Source organism: Lygodium microphyllum, chromosome 4 (assembly GCF_053477565.2).
Source record: "Lygodium microphyllum isolate KBCC chromosome 4, Lygodium_microphyllum_v1.1.10, whole genome shotgun sequence".
NCBI lineage: Eukaryota > Viridiplantae > Streptophyta > Polypodiopsida > Schizaeales > Lygodiaceae > Lygodium > Lygodium microphyllum.
The window spans coordinates 141,248,809-141,269,905 of NC_141138.1; positions in this window are offsets into that span (position 1 = coordinate 141,248,809).

Genomic DNA, 21,097 nt, shown 5'->3' on the forward strand with positions numbered 1-21,097 from the left:
AAAAGAGTGAGATTCATCACCTCTGTTTGGCCGTCAGTTTGAGGATGAAAAGCTGAGGAGAACTTTAAAGTGGTTCCCAAATTCTCAAATAAAGCACGCCAAAAGTTACTTGTGAATTTGGAGTCTCTATCTGAAATGATCTCAGAAGGCATACCATGTAATCTGAAGATATGTTGAATGAAAAGTCTTGCAGCTTGTGCGGATTTCAATGTTTTATGACATGGAATAAAATGTGATTGTTTGCTGAATCTATCAATTATGACCCAAATCATATCATGACCTTGAGGTGTTCTTGGAATACCTGAGATGAAATCCATTGTGATAGATTCCCATGGATCTTTGGGCACTGGAAGAGGTTGCAACAATCCTGGAATCTTCTGCCTATCATATTTGGATTTTTGGCATACCAGACAAGCCTCGATGAAGTTATGTGTATCTTTTCGTAATGTTGGCCAATAAAAGTAGCGCTCAATTGCACTTAGAGTGGCTGCCCTCCCTCTATGCCCTGCATAAGGGGGTTCATGACTTTCTTTAAGCACCTTTTGTCGAACAGGAAGAGTGACACAAAGGCGATTGTTCATGAGAAGGTAACCGTCTTTGATGGAATAATCTGGATGAGAACCTCCTTGCTGTAAATTTGACCAAACTGCTGCAAATTCAGTATCTTCATCATAAGTATTCTTCATCGTTTGAAAATCTTCATGATGAGCCACTGTAATAGTTGCAATGCGAGGCACTCTAGAAAGTGCATTAGCAACTACATTTTGTTTCCCTGGAGTGTGCATAATTTGAAAATGAAACATAGACAAGAAATTTTCCCATCTTACATGTTTCTCCTGCAAATGCTTTTGAGTCTTGAAATACTTCAAGCTTTGATGATCGGTTTTAATAAGGAATTCATTGCCTAAAAGATAATGTTTCCATATCTTTAAAGCATGAACCACTGCTAAGAGCTCCTTTTCATAAATGTCATACCTTTTCTCCACATCATTTAGACGGCGGCTTTCAAAGGCTACGGCATGGCCTTCTTGATTTAGCACTGCACCAATACAATCACCGCAAGCATCTGCTTCCACCACAAATGGTTTTACCAGATCTAGAATGATAAGAACAGGTCCAGAAGTAAGAGCTGTTTTCAGCCTTGTGAAGGCTGCCTTCTCTTTTTCCTTCCATTGGAAAGAGATCTTCTTCTTTGTAAGGTCATGAAGTGGAGAAGCCATATGTGCAAAATGCTTGATGAAGCGACGGTAATAAGAACATAAGCCAAGAAACGATCGCACCTCATGTACATCACGAAGATGAGGCCATTCTTGGATTATCCTGATCTTTTCAGGATCCATCTGAATCCCTTCAGAAGAGATGACATGCCCAAGGTAATTTATTTTATGCATGAAAAATTCACTCTTTTTACCATTTACCAAGAGTTGATTTTGTTGTAGTAATTGTAGAACAATTTCCAAGTGTTGATGATGATCCTCTTCATTCTTGCTAAAGACAAGAATATCATCAAAGAAAGTACCGACATATTGTCGATGCTCTCTAAAGATGCGCTCCATCATTCGATTAAAGGTGGCTGGTGCATTGGTTAATCCGAAAGGAACCACCAAGAATTCATAAAGACCGTATGAAGTGCGGAAAGCAGTTTTGTGTACATCTTGTGGTATTACCCTAATTTGATGATAACCACTCTTTAGATCAATGCGACTGAAAACCTTTGAGCCTCCTAGACAATCCAAAATGTCGTCAATTCTGGGAATAGGAAACCGATTCTTCACGATGGTTTTGTTGAGGGCTCGATAATCAATGCACATCCTGAATGTGCCATCTTTCTTTTGAACAAGAAGAACCGGTGAACAAAATGGTGAGCTACTTGGCCTAATTAGCCCACGGTTGAGTAGGTCTTCGACTTGCTTTCTGATTTCTTCTTGTTGAGGACGGCTCACACGGTATGGTGCTATATTAGGAGGAGAACATAGGTATGGTGTCTCCAGAAACTCCAGCTTGGATCTCGTACTTCTTGCCTTTGTTGGTGAGTTCTACCTTCTTTTTCTGAGAGAAGATGGTTGAATCTATTCTATGATTCCAGGGCATGCCAAGAATCACATCGCAACCATCAAGGTCTCCGATACAGAAGGTATCTTCGTCACTATAGCCTTGAATTTGAAACTTGAGCTTGCCAATGTAGGGTATCACAGTCTTCACTGTGTCACCTTCATCAGCATTTAAAGCTTGGCGAACTTCTGCCGGAGTGTCCATCTCTTCATTCTTTAATCCAAGCTCTTTAGCTAATTGCAAGGAAATAATATTTTCATTCGCCCCAAGATCTATCAAGAATAGTGCTTGCTTACCTTGCAACTGTCCCCAAGCTTTTAATAATTTGCGCGTCTCTGGAGTGTGAGTTGTGTTTGCAACTACATCACTGATAGCATTGATTTTCACTGGCGACTTAGGCTTGTTGTCAGAAACCTTGCTTTGTCCCTTGTTTGGACATTGCTTCGCTATGTGGCCTGTTTGTCCACATTTAAAGCACTTCCCTTCTTTCATAAAGCGTTGCTTTTCTTCTTCGGAAAATTGCTTTGCTTGTGGGTATAGATTGGAGCGAAATTGAGGAGCATTAGGAGGTGCATAGGGCTTCATCTTCTTTTGATTTGATGGCTGCTTTTGCCACTGTTTTTATCCTTCATTTGGGGCCGAATACTCCTCATCATCAGCTACTCTCTTCTTATCATTCTTTTGGAATGATTTGTTGCCATTGTGCTCCATTTCCCATGTCTCAGCATGGTCAATGAGTTCCCTAAGACTAGAACAATGATAATGATTAAGAGCAGTACGAAGTTTAAAATGCAAACCTCCTTGAAACTTCCTAAGCTTTTCCGAACTGCTGATCTTCTTGATATGTTGGACCTTCAAAAGTAGCTCCCAAAATCTCTTGGTATAGTCACCAAGTGACTCATTTTTCCTTTGCCAAAGCCGATCCCATTCCATTTTTACATCTCTTTTGAAATGAACAGGAAGAAATTGGCTTTGTATCAGGCGAACAAAGGACCACCATGATTTTGGGGCAGCATGATCATATTCCAACCCCGTCCACCAAGTATGGGCTAAGTCGGTTAAATGTAAAGCTGCAAACTTAATCTTTTCTTTTTCTTTATACTTGTCACGACCATACAAAATTTGAAATTGACGAATAAACTTCAGAAGAAGATCAGGATTTCGAAAACCATCATACATACTGAACTTGATCTTCTTTTCAAGTTGAGATAGTGACTTATCTTCTTCTTCTTCTTATGCCTTCGTCCATGCTCGGATATTGAGGTTGAAGATGATGAAGTGCTTGATGGGAATGAAGATGGAGATGAGGGTGAAGAATGTCGATGCCTTTGACGATGATGAGGTCTTCCACGAGAAGGGTGTGACTCTTCATTACTAGAAGAGGATCCATCAGAATAGGCGCCACATGACTTTGAAGAAGAGGATGAGCTTCGACGCGATCTCTTTCTTTGTCTTGAAGTAGAATGGGACTGCCTCTTAGAAGTAGTTGGACTTCTTGATCGGCTCCTTTCATTGGTATGGCTTTGTCTCCTTGAAGTAGATGGGCTTCTTTCCTTGAATTCTTTGGGATTCTCAACTTTTTCTAGTTTGAGAAGTTGCTCACGAATTTGCTGATTCTCCTCTCTAAGACTTTGAATGGCTTGAAGGATAGCACTCGATTGATCCATTGAGACTAAAGAAAAAAAATATGCTCAAGCACTCAATGCAAGGGCTGAAAACAAACAACTTATAGTTGTAAGCACTACCAGTGTTGGGGGTGAGGATTGAGCCAAAGCTCTGATACCACTGTAAACGCCCCGAACAACGTAGTATGCTTAACAATTATGATATTCGCTTGTTTTCGAGATTTAATATAAAAGAGACTGAACACTTAAAGCTGAAAATGAAAATTACTCACAAAATTACAGCCATAAAAATGTAAAAATAATGGGGACAAGATTGAGGGTTGAAGATGGGCAACCCCCCCCCCCCCCCGAAGGAATGTATTTCTGCTCAACCCAAGTCCCTTAGGGAAGAGCTCAGTTACAATCAACCTGAGAGTGAGAAGAAGTAATTCTCACTCTCACAAGATCATGCAAAGATGTACAAACACACATGCATTATCTATTATGCAATGATAAGAACTGATTTCTTTACATTATGAGAGAAGAAAAAGGGGAATTCAGCCTTTCTCCATCGTTGATCAGCAGTACATGGATAGAGCTTGCTTCTTGTAGCTAAAATGGAAGAAAGAGCTCAAGAAGGAGGTGCTGTAATGAATTTACAGGCTTGCTGTCTTGTAAAACAGCAGTGATAGAAGAGGGAATATGGAGGAATTTGATAATGGAGAAGTGGGGGATGATGATGGGGATGGATGGGGCCAGTTTCTGGCTATCTGTGGGTGTTGTACATGAGTTTACAACAAAGAAAAATGATGCCCAATGAAGAAAAACGAGCTCTTATTTATAGGAGAGGGGAGAGCTAGTACAAAAGGGGAAAGTGGAGTAGCACAAGACAAGTGTCCAGCCACATGTCATGAGATGTGACAAGTGGTGGGACACTTGGAAACTTGTGTGACAAGTGTCTTGACACTTGTCTCTTCTTTATGGCCTTCCTTTTTGGGTTGAATACTGTCAAGAATAGAAACAACCAAATTTAGTAAGCACAGTCAGAGTACAGAACTTACTATTTTTAGAATGACATCCCTATTTTTTAAGACTAGCATTTTTAGGCTAATTCGAGGCTCCTAAAATTTAGGGACCTCCTAAAATTTAGGGATCTCCTAGAATTTAGGGACCCCCCCAATATGGGTATCATATGAAAGCTTTTTCTGTGTACATCGCAATAATGGTATCCGAATCTTCATGTGACTTTCCTATGCAAAGAAATGTGCATTTCAAGCTTTCAGCCCACACATGCACATTATACAAGCATTTCATGATCATGCCATCTTGTTGATTGTAACTGTCTGTTCTGGTGGATCTAGCCCACACTTCAAGGCATCAATCCTTTTTGTGTGCGAGTCTAACCCTGATATGCATGAGTTCTAGTCACAGGCGCCCAATCGGGTCATATAGGTGGAAGTGTGAACTATCTTTTCTCTAACCCACCGTGTGGGTCCACCATAACCTGTGACCACTCATCAGTGGCCAGCTCCAATGCACTTTTCTTTATATCTAATTAGTGCAAAGGAAATAAATTTAATAAATCATTATATAGATAAATTAATGAAAAAGGATACAAATTTTGTTTCTGTAGAGTTGTGACATCTGGTACAATTTTAGCCACTTTACTGACAAGTAGTTGCATCATGCTTATCAGTTGGGTCGTGTCTAGAGAGGGCGTGGGTTGTGGGGTGGTTGTGGTTGTGGTTGTGGTGTCAGTTGGTACTGGCACAAAGGATGAAGGCAGGGGGTGCAGCAGGGACTTGCCCTTGCCCACAACTACTAGGGCCGTTTCCACACTGCCACTTGCTTTAGCTTCATGGCGGGAACTCGAAGGGTCGATCTCTCCTCCCCCATGGGTTTCTTCGACAGATCTACGAGTGGCCTCTACCAACTCAGCCAGTTCTTTCATTCTTAGTTTGTCGGCTTCCTCCTTTGCCCTTCTTTGCCTCTCTTCTTCTACCCTCTTTGATTCTTCTCTAATTCTTTCGAGTTCTTCCTCTTCTTTTTTCCTTTGTTCCTCCTCCACCCTTCTTGACTCTCTTTAAGCCCTCTTCATCTCGGCTCGCTCTTCTTTGCTCAGTCTTTCTTTCTTCTTCTTCTGGCTCTTGTCAGTCTTCTTTTGCTCCCGTGGTTTAGCCACTTGAGTGGGTGGTACCTCCGGCTCTCCTTTGTCACTTATTGTCTTTTCACTCGAGCCTTCTTTCTTGCGGTGAGGTGAGCTTTGGTGCACAGCTCGCTCTTCATCTACATCGGCATCCTTGATAGCCTCATCGATGATTACCGTCAGGACACCGCCGTATTTGATTGTGGAGGCTTTTGAGGCACAATTTTTCCTTGCGGATCGTGCAGTAGAGGCAAGAGACTCCCCACTAGTTTGTATTGCGGTTGGAGCGAGGAGCATGGCTGAACTCTTGATCGTTTTCTGCACAAAAGTGTTCCAATCCAGCTCCTCTGGAACTCCTGCAGCGATGCTCTCTAGTAATGGCACCCCGATTCTATTCATTAAAGCGTTGTATCTGTGTCCTGAGAAAAGGGCGTGGACCATTTTAGCTTGCATCCTTGTTGCAGGGTCTGGAATATCAACCAAACTGATTCCATCCACTGTGTGCACGTCCTCTTTTTTGACTCCCATCATAGTATATACATCCCTTTTTGGGTGCCTCTCCTTCTTGGACACAAGCCCTAGGGCTTTCTTGACAATAGATGCATTAAGGGACACTTGCACCCTTCTTTCCTGGTCACCGGTCCTTACTATGACCATGCCACAGCTCCTACCTTCATCAAAGCTCCTTAAGAAGTCAGCGCACATGCTGTAATCTATAGCCTATCCGACCTTTTCCACGTACTTTCAAAGGTCGCATTTATCCACCAACTCCTTCATGCCAGCTCTTCCAGGATGGCATCGTCTAAATTCATGGTATGTTTGAACATGAACTAGCTAAATCCATGTGTCTCAACACTGATCCCATACTTTGTTAGCTCCTCTTCAGTGAATGGAAGTTTGCCCCCCCTTTTCTTGTCCTGCCATGGTAGGTGCCTATCATTACACCATGCCAATATTAGCATTATGAATTGACTCATCACTAACAAAAACCCAAGAAAGAATGCGTGTGACAATTTGCCGTGCTGCTTCAAAGGTATGAAACTTGGAAATAATTCAAAAGCAACATCTATTTTCTCCTTGCATTCTTTCTTATTTGAATTCAGTTGATCATTTTCATCCATCACTACACCTTGCTACATCACTTTGCTCCCCCCCCCCCTTAAATTTTAAAGGAATCCTTCCTAGGATTAGCAAGGGAAGAAGGAGGACTCACATGGACTTGGTGGGGCGAGTTACTTGGCCAACAGCCAAGTATAAAGGTTAGGGTTATATTCAAGCTAGGCATGAGGATCAAGTTCACATGGTTGTATGGAAGCTTGGGTGATATAGATCAAGACATCATGAAAGATGTCCCCGGAGTTGAGGCAGCTAGCAACGTGCAGTTCCTCTTCTGTAAGGAATTGGTATGTAAGGGTGGGCTAACACATGGTCATCTAAGTGTATGTTGCGTGTAATGGCCAAAACTCTAAATGAAAGAGGTGCCACATAAGTAGGGTCGTGTTTAATTGTTTTGATTGCCCTTCTTTTCTCGGCATTGGTCATGATGCAATAGCCTTTTTTCTCCCGTTGGAGTCGCAAGGCATACCACAGTTGTAAGAACAAAGAATCAAAGTTAGCAAGCTGCATGAGCTCCTCCAATTCTTGTTCAGGTGTAGAGCGAACAAGCTTGCGGTACGAGGTAATTAGTCTTCTGAGAATGGCTTGCTCCTTTGAGATTTCTCCATTAACGATTAATTCGGTGATAATTTTGGGGAATTCGACGGTCATAAATTTGTAGTCTTCCCAAGTGCATGGCAACGCACGAACATCAGAAGCAAGGGGTTCATTGAGAAGTCCTAGGTCAAGCCTCTCATAGCTCCTAGCGAATGTGGTGAATGTGTTATCTAACTCCTTGATTCATGTCACTACGTCATCTCCTGAGGTCTCAGCAAGATCCTTGGCCACTGAAAGGAAAGATAGTCTTTCATACGAAGGCCTACGACCTACTGGTGGTGATGGTGCAATTGGGCTGGGCAGTGGTGACTCCATTAATGGCGTCACAGATGGGACTTTGCACTTAGGGGAACTTTGAGATGCTACAAGGGGCTCCAATGGCATAGGAGGTGTCCTACATTCTACCTGAGCCGACATGGGGGTGTGCAACTCCTCTGACTTGGATAATGCTGGGGCATCTAGCTTTAGATGATAAATGTGTTGGGATTGATTAATCACAACTGGTGCTAGTTCAGCTTGCTTTGCAGCCTATGATCCATATGTGCAAGCCTCTCTAACTGGAGTGGGGTTGGTTAGAGTTAAGCCTCTTGAATGGCCACTCTTAGGCACCCATATCCAAGGGTTGCCCTCATAGTATCCTTGTGCTCACAAGAGATCTTTGGGGATCCATCGCGGCATGGTAGTGCACTGGAGCCCCAAGAGGAACACCAAGGAAAAGGGAATTCTCTTGCAAGAAAATCTATCTTGTAACATCAACAAGCTTGTTTATTATGTTTCATATGATCACAATGAAGAAAAGAACACCAGGCACAACAAATCTTCATACAGCATCATGTAGATCTCCCACGGATTTGATAGAATCAACTATATTCTTCAATATCTTCACAAAATCCATCAATAGAACAAAGAAAGCAAAGGAATACACCATCTTTGAGTGGAAATACATCACATAGTATTCATCTTCAATATCTTCATAGTCTTCTCTCTCAATCTCTCACATACAATCACTCTGTTTCAGTAGAATTGGCTGCTCTGACTCTCTCTCTCTCACTCTATCAATAATACATCATATCCTCACTACAATCTCTCAAAATCACTCTCAATAATCCCTCTTAGGTCGTGGATACCCCTCCCAAGAGGTATGTCTGATATGAAGAGTCACCAGAGCCACTACAGTGTCCTTTCATAGCTCACTACTGTCACTTCACTCTAGTCTTCACTTGAGTCTTCAGCAGCTACTTCTTCCACTTCTTTCAGCTCTTTTGCACTTTTATTCACCTCTTTCCAAGGCTAGAAAACTTTCCCAAGCTACACTCTCATCCATCAGAACACATACAGAAGCATACAGAACAGTCATAGAACAGTACCGGAACAGCTACAGTACAGAACAGAACAGAACAGAAGCTCTATAGAAGACCTACAGAAGGTTACAGAAGGTCATCAAAACCACATAACTCATACTTAAACCATTCCAAACTCTCACAAACCATTCAATAAACTTTCACAAGATCTCAATCTTCATCAATCAATACTCTATCCCTCCTTACAGAAGACAATCAGAACAAAACAGAGCAAAACAGAACAAAACAAAAGGTATACAGAACCAATCAAAACCTATCAGAACATCACAGAACCACCAATAAATATCATGAACTTCCAAAACACAATCAATATCATCCAAAACACTCTCAAACCACTTCCAAACCAATCAATCATCTCATAAAATCAACCATTCAGCTCTCGAAAACAACAAAAATCAGCCAAAAAACAAGTCATTTCAACACTCAACATATCCCCACACTTAATAAGAAAGCATCCTCGCGACCCAGGAAAAAGGGAATACAAGTTCAGGTAAAATCACAACTTTAATCTTCAATATATCTTCAAAAAGAATCCATCCACCACGACCCCAACTTATAACCTGGTTCTGATATAAAAATACAAAGAAAGGAAAACCCTTTAGACATTAACACCGCTTAGCAAACAAGAAAATCACAACAAATTTGTAAAGGATATAAGAGTTTGCTTCTTCTTCATCAGCATCAACTTCAATTCTGCATCCACGACCCCATCACCACAATTCTCCAAAATGTAGCTCGTACACGAAATCCAATAGGAAACCACCACGTTCGTTTTACATAAATGAACTCACAACACAAACACTAATACACAACACAACCATCTGAATGACTCCTCCAAAAAGAGAGATTTTCATTAAAAAGCATCCACTATACATTGGAAAGGTATCAATGAAGATGATCCCTCTCACATCCTTTCCAACAGGACCAAGTATCTGCTAGGCAAACAAAGGGCATGAAAATACAATATCTCCAGCTGTTGGGAATCAATGCTCACATTGACATTCATGCACAACTTTGGAATAGGCTTGGAATCATTATGAGAGTGCCTATGCATATACGCCAGGTACCAAGCAAAGTGAGCAGTTAATCTCACTGAGGGATCTGCAGACTGTGAATACTGCTGAGCAAAATGAACATAGTTCTGATAAGCTTGACTGGAAGCTGTCCATTCTCCTGGAATTACTGGCCAATTGATCTGAGGTCCTATAAGGGAATCATCCGAACTCCATCCCCTTCTTCTGGAAATCTGATTATCAAACCCGTCACAGTCACTAACCAACTGAGGTGATTGAGATATAGAAGTGTTAGGAGAGGGTAATGGAATAAGGAAGAGTGGATGAAGGGAGGGATAGGAAAAATCATAAAATGAAGAAAAGGTTAAAGAAGGAGTGGCAGAAATTTGTAGGGAATCACTAAGGAAGGGTGTTAACTGATAAATAGGAAATGTGGAGGGTACATGAATGGATGGAGAAGGACAGGGCGGAGAAGGGGAAAATACCCTATCCTCAATAAAGGAACAGTATGTAAAAATGGGAATTTGAGGGAAAGATGAAGGTTGGAAAAGAAGGGGTAAAATAGTGGTGGAATTAGATTGACAAAGGGAAAGATATATAGCATAGCGGTGAGCCATTTGTTGGTAATAGAGGAGGGTAGGAACAGAAGGTCCTAAGAGAGATCGTCGATGATAGGCATCAAAGAAGGTAGCATCAAATGGATTATGTTTTGAAAGATAGGCTAAGAGATCCATCCTCAGTTGATTAGTACTCTGGGCAGAGATAGGAGCTGTGTTTTGTTTGTGATTCAGGACCACAGAATCAATCATGGGATGCCACGAATTATCATGACAATCAGCCACTTTGGAGGAGTAACCGTGAAACATGTCAGCTATGCGCAACTCCAAATGGTTGATATACAAAACAACCTGTAAGACCACATCCCCCACATACCATGCCATATCCACCTCATCTGGAATTAACAAGTCTCCTCGTAGATACATGTAGGACATCAACATGGTATCTGGCGTGACAGAATCTTCAAACACCATTCTTACTACCTCTATCAACAACTCAGCAGACCAAGCCCCACTCCATCCATCCTCTGGAAGAGGTAAATCCATCGTGGAAAGCTTCATATAGAAGACCAACTTCTGTAAGTGGTAGTGGACAAAGAAAGAATGGTCTACTGAGACATATTCCTGAAACTGCTCAAAGGTAGACCATAACAAGTCCATTCTGGACTGCAATCTTTCCACTTTATCTTGGAATAGAGGACACAAAGTAGACTGTCTCTCTGAAGAGCAGCCAAGTCCTACTGTGAAAGAGAAGGGATCAATGGAACATTAGGGCTTGGAGGAACAGAGCGGGACTTGGCCAGTTGATCTTGTAACTGCTGGATTTGGGAGACTTGGGATGCCACTGTGTCATTAGCAGTCTGTAAAGCGGAAAGTTTGTCATCGAAAATAGCTCAAAACTCCTGTGCTTCTCTGGACATCCTCTCCTTCTCCTCTGAAAGGCTAGTAACCTGGGATTGAGCCTCTAGTAACTGGATCTTCAAAGAAGAGATCTCATCGCTTTGGGTGGCAACCAATTGGGTTTGCTGGTCCATTTGCTTAAATAAATCTGCTAGGGTATCCTTAGCAGAAGCTAACTCGGATGTTGCCTTATGCAACTGGTCCTTAGATTGCATGAGTTCTTCATAAAAAGACGCGTACAGCTGTTGAACACACGCTGTCACGGACAACTCAATGGAGCTCTGAATATCTTTACAGAGAAAAGGAATTGCATCTCCTGAAACTAGATTGTTCAGGGAGGGAACTGATATGTCCAAGGATCCTTCGCGATGTGCTCTGAATAGGTTATTACAAGTGAGATACCCAGGAAGATCACTGCCAGAGGTAGCAGGGATGGGCACGGAAGGAAGTACGGAAGGAGCTTTATCCGCTACCCTCTTCAAGCGTTTGCGTTGGATGACCAGGGGAGGTGGAGAATCATCATCCTCTATGTCAATGGGTTCTGACTCCTCTAAAGGTGGAGGAGGAGGTACTGGATCTGATGGAGGAGGTGGAGGCACAGTCTTCTGTAAACCTGAATAGGTCAAGAAGGCAGACAAATATGATCCATATGTGACATTGGTAATATTACCCCTGGTGACTTTGACGAAATGTTGATCCATTTTAGTAAGGAGGTAAGTGCTCCAATCAATAGCAACTCCTTTCAACACCATCCTGGAAGCTGTAAAAAGCTCTTTGGACAAGTACTGGGATGGCGTTTTGGCAGGCATAAACCTGTCCTGGAGAAACTGACAGATCGTCTTCCATACGGGATCAGTGATCATAGAAAAGGAAACTCCTGAAGAGTTAATCACCTTCTTAACATCCAGCATTTCCCTTGTCTGCTTTTGCAACAGCTTCAGAATCTCTTCATTAGAGAAAAGCTGACGAGTGGTAACAAAAGGTTCACCTTTGGAGGGTAGAGACAGAGCCTTCCCTAAGCCTCAAGGTGTCAAAGTCATAGAAATGCCCTGGACTAGTCCTGTCTTCTTACTGTAAGAGGCCAGAAACTCATCACATAACGACGGATCCTCTGGAAGCAGGGGAAAAGAAGTAACCACAAAAGCAGCAAGTCCCGCCTTCGTGGGAGGCTCAAAAGTAAGTAGGGAAGAGTAATCCCTACTAACTAATGGGACGTATTGGATAGGGGGAGGAGCATGAGAAGGCGCCATTCAGATGGTTACACACACACCACAAACACAGACAATCAAGGAGAATGCCTGCAAAGCAACAGACAAAAAACCAAGGATAAGAGAACAACCAATAAAACGTGACGCGACTAACTAACCCCAAGCAAACCACAACCTAGAAAAAAAATTCGACATGAACTTGACACATATGCGACCGAAAGCTTCATGCGATGCATCAGACAAACACGCAGAACCCCGTAGCAGGCAATAAAAGAAAAAACTGCATACCGTACCTGTAACCGTAACAAAGACAGTAAACCAAAACAATACCACATCCGACGCATATCAAGACTACATCGGTGATAGAACTCTAAGGACGGCGCATACCCATCCCACGAAACGGTTCATTAAAAAGGGGAATTAAGTGCAGTGAGGGGGGAATTAATTTAATGAAGGGTTTATTTTAATAAATTATTAAGAATGGGTAAATTTTTATTAAGTGATAAACCTTAGCAAGAAAACGGTGATTCTTTATTAGAAATTAAATTACCAATTATTAGGTGAAGCTGTGCATTAATTCGAATCCCAGACTTCGATACCCAGACTGGGTCTCTAAATGCAAGTTCATTGATTACAAATTAAGGTGATGTGGAGCGCTTTTTTGCCAACGCGTGCTCATGTGACGGCTGGTTCATTTTAATTAAAAATTAAAGTGCCTCTATAGCACACGTAGCGCGTGCGAAGTGAACGGCGGGTTGAGTTTAATTAAAAAGAATGTGTGTGTATAGCGCGAATGCACGTGGAACTGTGGGTGAATAAAGAGTTCATTTTAACAATTAATTTGTGATTAAGGGGGAAATGAAAATAAATAAAGCACATAAAATAAATACCTGGAAGGGGTGTGTATGTAATGCAGAAATGCACACGGAAGAGTCCCCCAAAAGAAGTGAATCCAGTAAAGGAAAAGTAAAGACTATGACGAACAACAAACACAACACCTTAGTGGATGGGTTGATTTGGTTTTTGTTGGTTTTTTTTTTTTGTAAGTTGTGATTATTTATGGTTGGTTTGTGTTTGTGAGGTTATTATGTTTTGTGGATGTGTTTTGTTGGTTTTTGGTTGTTTGGTTTGTTGTTTGTTTTTTTTGTTTTAAATAATAATAATAATAATAATAATAAGGAAATCAAGATATATAGCACATGAATATGGGATGAAGAGAAAAAATGAAAATGCAGCCATGGAGGAAATATCCACAATGGAGCGTATGAAAATAAAATAGAGAGGGGTAGGGTTAATTTCCATTTGTTGGTTTGTTGTTTTGTTTGTTTTTTTTTTGTAACAATAGGGGTACCATGTATGATAATATTTTAAAGTAAAAAATAAATGGAAAATGGTCAAGGGGGTGAGGGGAATTTTGGAGAATTTTTTAGAATTTGTTTAGAATTTTTTACTATTTTTAAATGAATTTTTTTTCATTTGTTGGTAATTTGGGGGATAAAGTGGGAAATATGTAATTTTCAGAAATTGTGGGGGTGGTAATTTCCAGCGGACAATATTTCCAAAAATTGGCAAAAAGCGAAGGGAATTTTTAGAAATTTTTCTGAATTTTTATGAGGTGGAAATGAATTTATAAATTAATTAAATCAGGTAAAGCAGGTGAATCTGATAAGTAAGTTGAAAGTAAGTCAGTTAAGTCCTGTTAGTCTGTGTAAGTCATGTTAGTTTGACTAAGTCAAGTCAGGTTAGTCAGAAGGAATTAGGTTAGTCTAGGTGAAGTTAGATAAGTCAGTTAGGGGGACTAAGTCAATGGAGACTAACCTAAAGGGGGTTAATTAACCTAAGTAGGGTTAGGGTTAGGGTTAGGGTTAGGGTTAGGGTTAGGGTTAGGGTTAGGGTTAGCTCAACTGAGTTTAGTCTAACTATGCTATGGTTAGTGTAACTAGGGGGTGGGGTTCAACTAACTACTGTGGGGTTAGGTTGACCTAGATTGGGTTAGGTCAACTTAGGTTGGGTTAGACTAACCTAGGGTGGGTTAGTTTGACTTAGGGGGGGTTAGACTAACCTAGGGTGGGTTAGTTTGGTGGGTTAACTAACCTACGTTAGGTGAGTGGGGTGGGTTAACTAACCTAGGTTAGGTTAGTGGGGTGGGTTAACTAACCTAGGTTAGGTTAGTTTATTAACAGTAATTAAAGGAAAAAAAAAGAAGAAAAAAAAAACTAACTGACCTGCAGGAAAAGGGAAGGGGGAGAAGGAGGAGGAGGAGAGGGGCGGCGGCGGTGGTGTCTGCGTGGCGGCGACGGACGGCAACGGCGTCTGGCGAGGCGGCTCTGGAGGTTCTGCGGCGGGCGCTGCAGGGCGGCAGCGGCTTTGAGCGTGGCGGCGACGGCGACGGCGTCGAGCGCAGGGGAGAAGAGAAGGTGGCGTGGGAGAGAAGGGGAGGAGGCGGGCAGGAGACGGAGTCGGGGAGAAGGAGGGGAGGTGGAGGCGTGGGAGAAGGAGGGGAGGAAGGAGTGCAGGAGGTGGGGAGGAAGAAGGGAGGAGGCAGCAGGTGGGGAGGAAGAAGGAGAGAGAGAGAGAGAGAGAGAGAGAGAAGGGTGGTTGAGAGTCGGGGAGGGAGAGGGTGTCCGTTGGGGGGAGGGGTGTGGTTTTTTAAAAAAATTTAAAAAAAATAAATGAATTAATTAAGTAATTAATTTAAAAAAAGAAAAGGTGAGACGCCCCCGTCCCGCGCGCATGCGCGGGGCGGGGGTAAAAAAATTTGCAGGGCCGGGAGTGAAAAGTCATCGAATACAGGGACGGAGCACGCGCACACGATCGGGGCGTGTTAAGACGCGTAAAATTGAAAAAGGGCGTGTTCACGCGCGGGACGGGGCGCGTAAAAACTCATAAAAATAAAGAAAAATTAATAACTCCCAATCCGGACGTCAAAACGAAATGTCGTAAAAACAAAAAGGGGGCAGGACGGCAGGAGGAAGACAGGAAAAATATGCGACGGAGGTTCCGGGAGGGGGAAAGGGCGGTCACGTGCAAAAAACACAAAAAATGAACCAAAAAACACAATTAAAAATTAATATCAGAAGATCCGTGCATCGGAATGAGGTGCATAAAAAAGGAAAAATGTGTAGAAAGACGTGCCCGACAATCCTATCAAATCAAAAAATAATTCTGACTGAGATAAGATGCGTTCACATGGGAAAAACCCAAAAAAAAAAACCCGAAAATGGGATCAAAAATTAATATCGGACGAACCGGTCACCGGAATGACATGCAGTAAGAAGGAAAAATGTCCGTAGGAAGGAGTGGCACAGGGTTATCATGTTAAACCGCAGTTCCCGTGGAAGTAGGAGGGGTTCACATGCGAAAAACTCTAAAAATACTCCCAAAAACTTATTTAAAAATTAATAAGTAAAAATCCAAAAGTCGAAAAAGGGTGGAGGAAAAAGGAAAAAGGTGAGGGAAGACACAAGGGACACGGTTGTCAAATCAAATTGGAATTCCGATGCAAACAGGGCAGGTTCACATGGAAAAATGTCAAAAATACGCACGAAAAAGGTGTAAAAAATCGGAAAATTAATAGTGGACAAACCGTGTAGCGGAATGACTCGGAGTAAAAAGGGAAAATGTCAGGGGAAAAGTGGTTGGCAGGGCTATGACATCAAATCATGGTTCCGAAGCAAGAAAAACACGTTCATATGGAAAACCGGCTAATTTGCGAAAAATGCGTCAAAAATTAATAACGCAAAAACCGTGCACCGGAATAGGTGTAGGGAAAAAGGAAAAATGGTCAGTTCAAAGGAGGGAACAGGGCTATAAGGTTGGATTGGGATGTTGGTGAACGTAGGGTACATTCACAGGACATGACCGCAAAATCAGGGAATGAAGGAAAACTGCAAGGGACAGCCCCAAGGGTGGGTGAAAAAGGAACGGGTGGGTGGGAAGGGACCCCATCAGGGTAACAGCAAGGCATGGCATACATGCATGAGCAAGTTGAGGCATATGCAGAAGGGTATGCAATGTAGACGCGCAGGGATGCGTCCCCACACTTAAGACCTTAACGGATAGGGTTAACCGAGCAACAGGGACCTAGGACCACGCCACAGACCATCCACTAACATCCCCACACTTAAAACATGACCCTCACGAAGAAACCAAAGTGGGAGGGTTAGAAAAACTTGGCCCATTTTGTCAAGAAGCAAGGTTGAGTGTCGATGGCACGTCCAGTGTTGTTGTCGGCGCTGGAGGTACCAAAAAAATCTTCTCGACACACGTCCGTCATGGAAGGGACCACGCGGCAGCACCCAGGGAGGTAGCTGATTGAAGGAATCGTAGGAAATTCGTCGATGATGAGGGATACTACACTCAACTCGCAGTCACTCAAATGGAATGAAAGAACAGTCACTCGCCCCATGACTAATATCACTCGAAGAAGAATGATTAAAACCCATATCTCATACCCGGTTGAGGAATCGACAAGGGGGAATGGTGCAGAAGGAGTATGGCAGGGTGCACAATTGAGGGTGCATTAGTGCGTCCAACCCGTCTGGCATAGGTGCAAGAAGGAAGGCAAGGGAGCCTTACAGTGCAGTGGACAGAACAGGGTGATGTGTCTTGTGATGAGGGCAAAGACCCATCCCGTGGGTGCACAGGGAAACGGGAACATACCTGACTCCAAGTGTCGTAACGTCCCTCAATCGCACCTCTCGGTAATTGATTGAAGAAACTCCAGTCACACTCATCCCACCCTCTGTCGCACGCTTTGTTGATAGATACAGGAGGGCAACCATGTCCTGAAACCCATTGATGTAATCCTCGCAATCACTTGTGCAAAGGTTGTATGCCGTGTGCGCATTTGATGGTGCAACTGTGCATCCCGCCCGGTGCCGGCATACGATGCGAGAAGGAAGGCCAGGGAGCCTTATAGTGCACTGCACAGAAACAAATTGTGCTTTGTGCATTGAGAGACGCATCCCGTGCGTGCAACATTTCATTCACACTTCTCACCTCTCATTTGATTTGAAGGGAAAAGACTGGTCTCTCGGCCCACCCTCTGTCTCGCTCTCTGTTGATGGTTACAGAGGGCAACCCATACTCACTTCCCCATCCGGTTAGGATGAAAGCTCACGTCACTTGATTGTTTGTCGATGAAGATCGCGTCGTCAGTTGTTGAAGAGGTGTACCCAGGGAGGTAGCCATCAAATCGAACGTTGTGTTGGACATGAATATGTCATCTGCGAGAGGACAATTAGGCACTTTGCAGAGAGACCCAGGACACAGCGTACCAAGGGAGGTAGCTTCGGAATTGGATCCTGGGGATATCAATTAATGAACCACTTTCTGGACTGCTGGGTGTTGCCACCTTTTCCACAGCCAGCTTCTCGCCCAAGGATGATTGCCATCTTTTCTTGGAATGGTGCCTGCTATGACAGGGAATTGCTTCCTTTTCTCTCATAACAGATTTGTTTTTCTTATTATTTCTTTCTTTTTCTTTTCTTTTAGTTTTCCCTATTCTCGAGGGTGTTTCCACCTTTTCTCGAAGAATAGGTCGGCATGACAGGGGCCTAAGTCCTTTTCTCCCATGACCGATATGTATAATTTTTTTCTTTCTTTTTTTTTCTTTCTCGAATTAAGCAAGGGAATGGTAGAAAGACCATGTATCATAACCAACCTCGCCATTGTCGCTTGTGGAAAATAAAGGATAAGAGATCACGGCTGGAAGATAGAGTTGAGGGGACAAAGGGTTGCATCCACCTCATCAGGAGTGGCTGAAGAATGGCTATCAGAAGTAGCATCATAAGAGTGATAGTGCCACGCCAACGAGGGAAAGGATCAAGTGACCGTAATTGTCAAGATCCCCAAGGAGGGAAGTACTTCTTCAGGTGATATCCATTGATCAGAAAGGGATCATCAGAGGCATCAACGGTCAGAGCCATTAGGGTTGACGGCAAGTACCTTATAGGGGCCCATCCACCGCTGCTAGAGCTTGCCAGGAAACTTGCCAAATCGTGAATCATAGGCTAGGACCAAATCACCTTCTTTGAACTCCTTGTGCTTGATGAAGCTGTCATGGTAAGCCTTACGTCGAGCTTGCGTGGCTTCTATGCACTATAGAGCCATCCTGCGAATTTCTTCCAAACATTCCAAGTGCAAGAGACGGCGTTGCAGTGAATCATCGTCCCCCAAACGCTCTTTGATAGCCACTCTCAAAGAGGGTAGTTCCAATTCAACAGGAAAAACAGCTTCTGTTCCATACACCAGCTGGAAGGGTGTCTGTCCTGTTGCTGCTTTATGGGAGGTTCTGTACGCCCAGAGGGCCTCTGTAAGTCGATCATCCCAATCAGACGATGTGTGGCAATTATTCTTGTCAGAATCGAGCAGAGGATGCGATTGGTGACTTCGACTTGGCCGTTGGCTCTAGGGTAATAAGGAGTGGACTTGCGATGGCGGATCTTATACAACTCTGTCAACTCTTCCATGACTTTGTTAAGGAAATGAGTGCCTCTGTCACTTACCAGCTCTAGGGGACTGCCAAAACGGGTAATGATATTCTCGTACATGAACAGGGCCACACTGTTACCATCATCCCGCTTGAGGGCTTTAGCTTCACACCACTTTGTGACATAATCCGTACATACGAGGATGTATCGGTTCTGTTTCCTTCTGGTAGGAGGATCGATCGGACCTACGAAATCGATGCCCCACTTCTCAAACGGCTTCAACGGAAGGATAGGTTGCAGTGGCATGGCACTTGTCTTGGTGGGTTTCCCTATTCTTTGACAAGCATCACATCTTTTACAGTAATCATAGGCATCCTTATGAATGGTAGGCCACCAATATCCTACTAGCAGAGCCTTCCTGGCTGTAGCTTCTCCTGCAAAGTGGCCTCCGCATGGCTCGTCATGGCAAGCCTTCAGAACAATCCCAATCTCATTTCCTACAACACACCTTCTGAGCACTTCATCTTTGCCTTTCTTGTACAGTGCACCACCTAGCAGGGTGTAGGGGGCTGATTCTAACATAAGCTTCTTCCTCTCCCGACTACAAATGCCAGGAGGGTACTGTTGGGTTGCCAGCAGATTGGCAATGTCTGCATACCAGGGAGTTACAGTTTCTACCAAGAATAGGGAAGCATCAGGGAGGTCTGGATCATCCTACTTCTCGTCTGCAGTTTGTGGGATACGCGACAGATGATCAGCCAGAACATAGGAATGACCAGGCTTAGTAATCACCTCAAAGTCAAACTCCTGAAATAGAAGGAGCCATCTCATCATTCGTCCTTTCACATCCGCTTTGTTCATCAGAAAGGACAGGGCCTCATGATCCACATAAAATTTAAAGTGGGTAGATAGGAGGTAGTGGCGAAACTTCTCTAGGGCAAACACCATTGCCAAGCACTCCAGCTCTGTCACTGTATAGTTCCGTTCCCTATCAGTGACTTTTCGGCTTGCATAATAGATCGGTTGATCCAGCTTCGAGGAGCCCTTCTGGCACAGGACAGCACCTAAACCTTCAATTGATGCATCAGTGTGTACATGGAACTCTTTCGTCCAATCAGAAGGTTGCAGAATGGGTGCCTCTATCAGACACTGCTTCAGAGTTGGAAGGCTTTGTCACATTCTTCCGTCCAAGTAAACTCTGCATCTTTCCTCAGAAGCTTGTGCAAGGAGGTTGCCTTTGTCGCAAAATGGGCTATAAACCTTCTGTAGTAACCCACATGGCCTAGGAATCCCCTCAATTGTTTGAGGTTGGTGGGTGCTGTGAGAGCTGCGATCTTTTCAATCTTTGCAGGGTCTGTTGATATCCCTTGTGCAGAGACAATGTGGCCCAACAGAACTCCGGAAGAGACCCCAAAGATGCATTTGTCGGGGTTGAGGGAAATCCCATACTCCCGGCATCGGTCAAAGCATTGTTCCAGGTGTTCCCAGTGTTCACGGATCAAACTATAGACACAGAAGTCATCCAAATATACCTCAATGAAGTCGTGCAGATGATTCTAAAATGCGGCCATCATGACTCGTTGGAAAGTAGCAGGGGCATTGCAGAGCCCAAACGGCATCACTCGGTAAGCGTAGGTCCCCCATTCTGTGGTGAAGGTTGTTTTGGATTGGTCTTCTTCTGAGATCTGCACTTGGTTATATCCGCTGAATCCATCCAGAAGGGAATAAAGCTCATGTCCTGCCACTGTGTCCAACAGTTGGTCTGTAAAAGGGATAGAAAAGTGATCCTTCTTTGTTTTAGAATTAAGCTTGCGGAAATCCACACATATTCGCAATTTGCCATTCTTCTTGGGTACAACCACGATGGGTGAAACCCATTCACTATTTGCCACTGGATAGATGAACTCGGCTTCCAGAAGCTTCAGCAGCTCCGCTTTCACCAATGTGGAATAATTCGGGTTCATTCACCTCTCTCGTTGCCGTGCTGGCTTGGCATCAAGCTCCAAGTCAATATGATGTTGACATTTTGTGGGATCAATCCCCTTTAGGTCTTTGTAAGACCATGCAAACACGTCCAAATTCTCTTTCAACAAGTTGTACAAAGTTGAC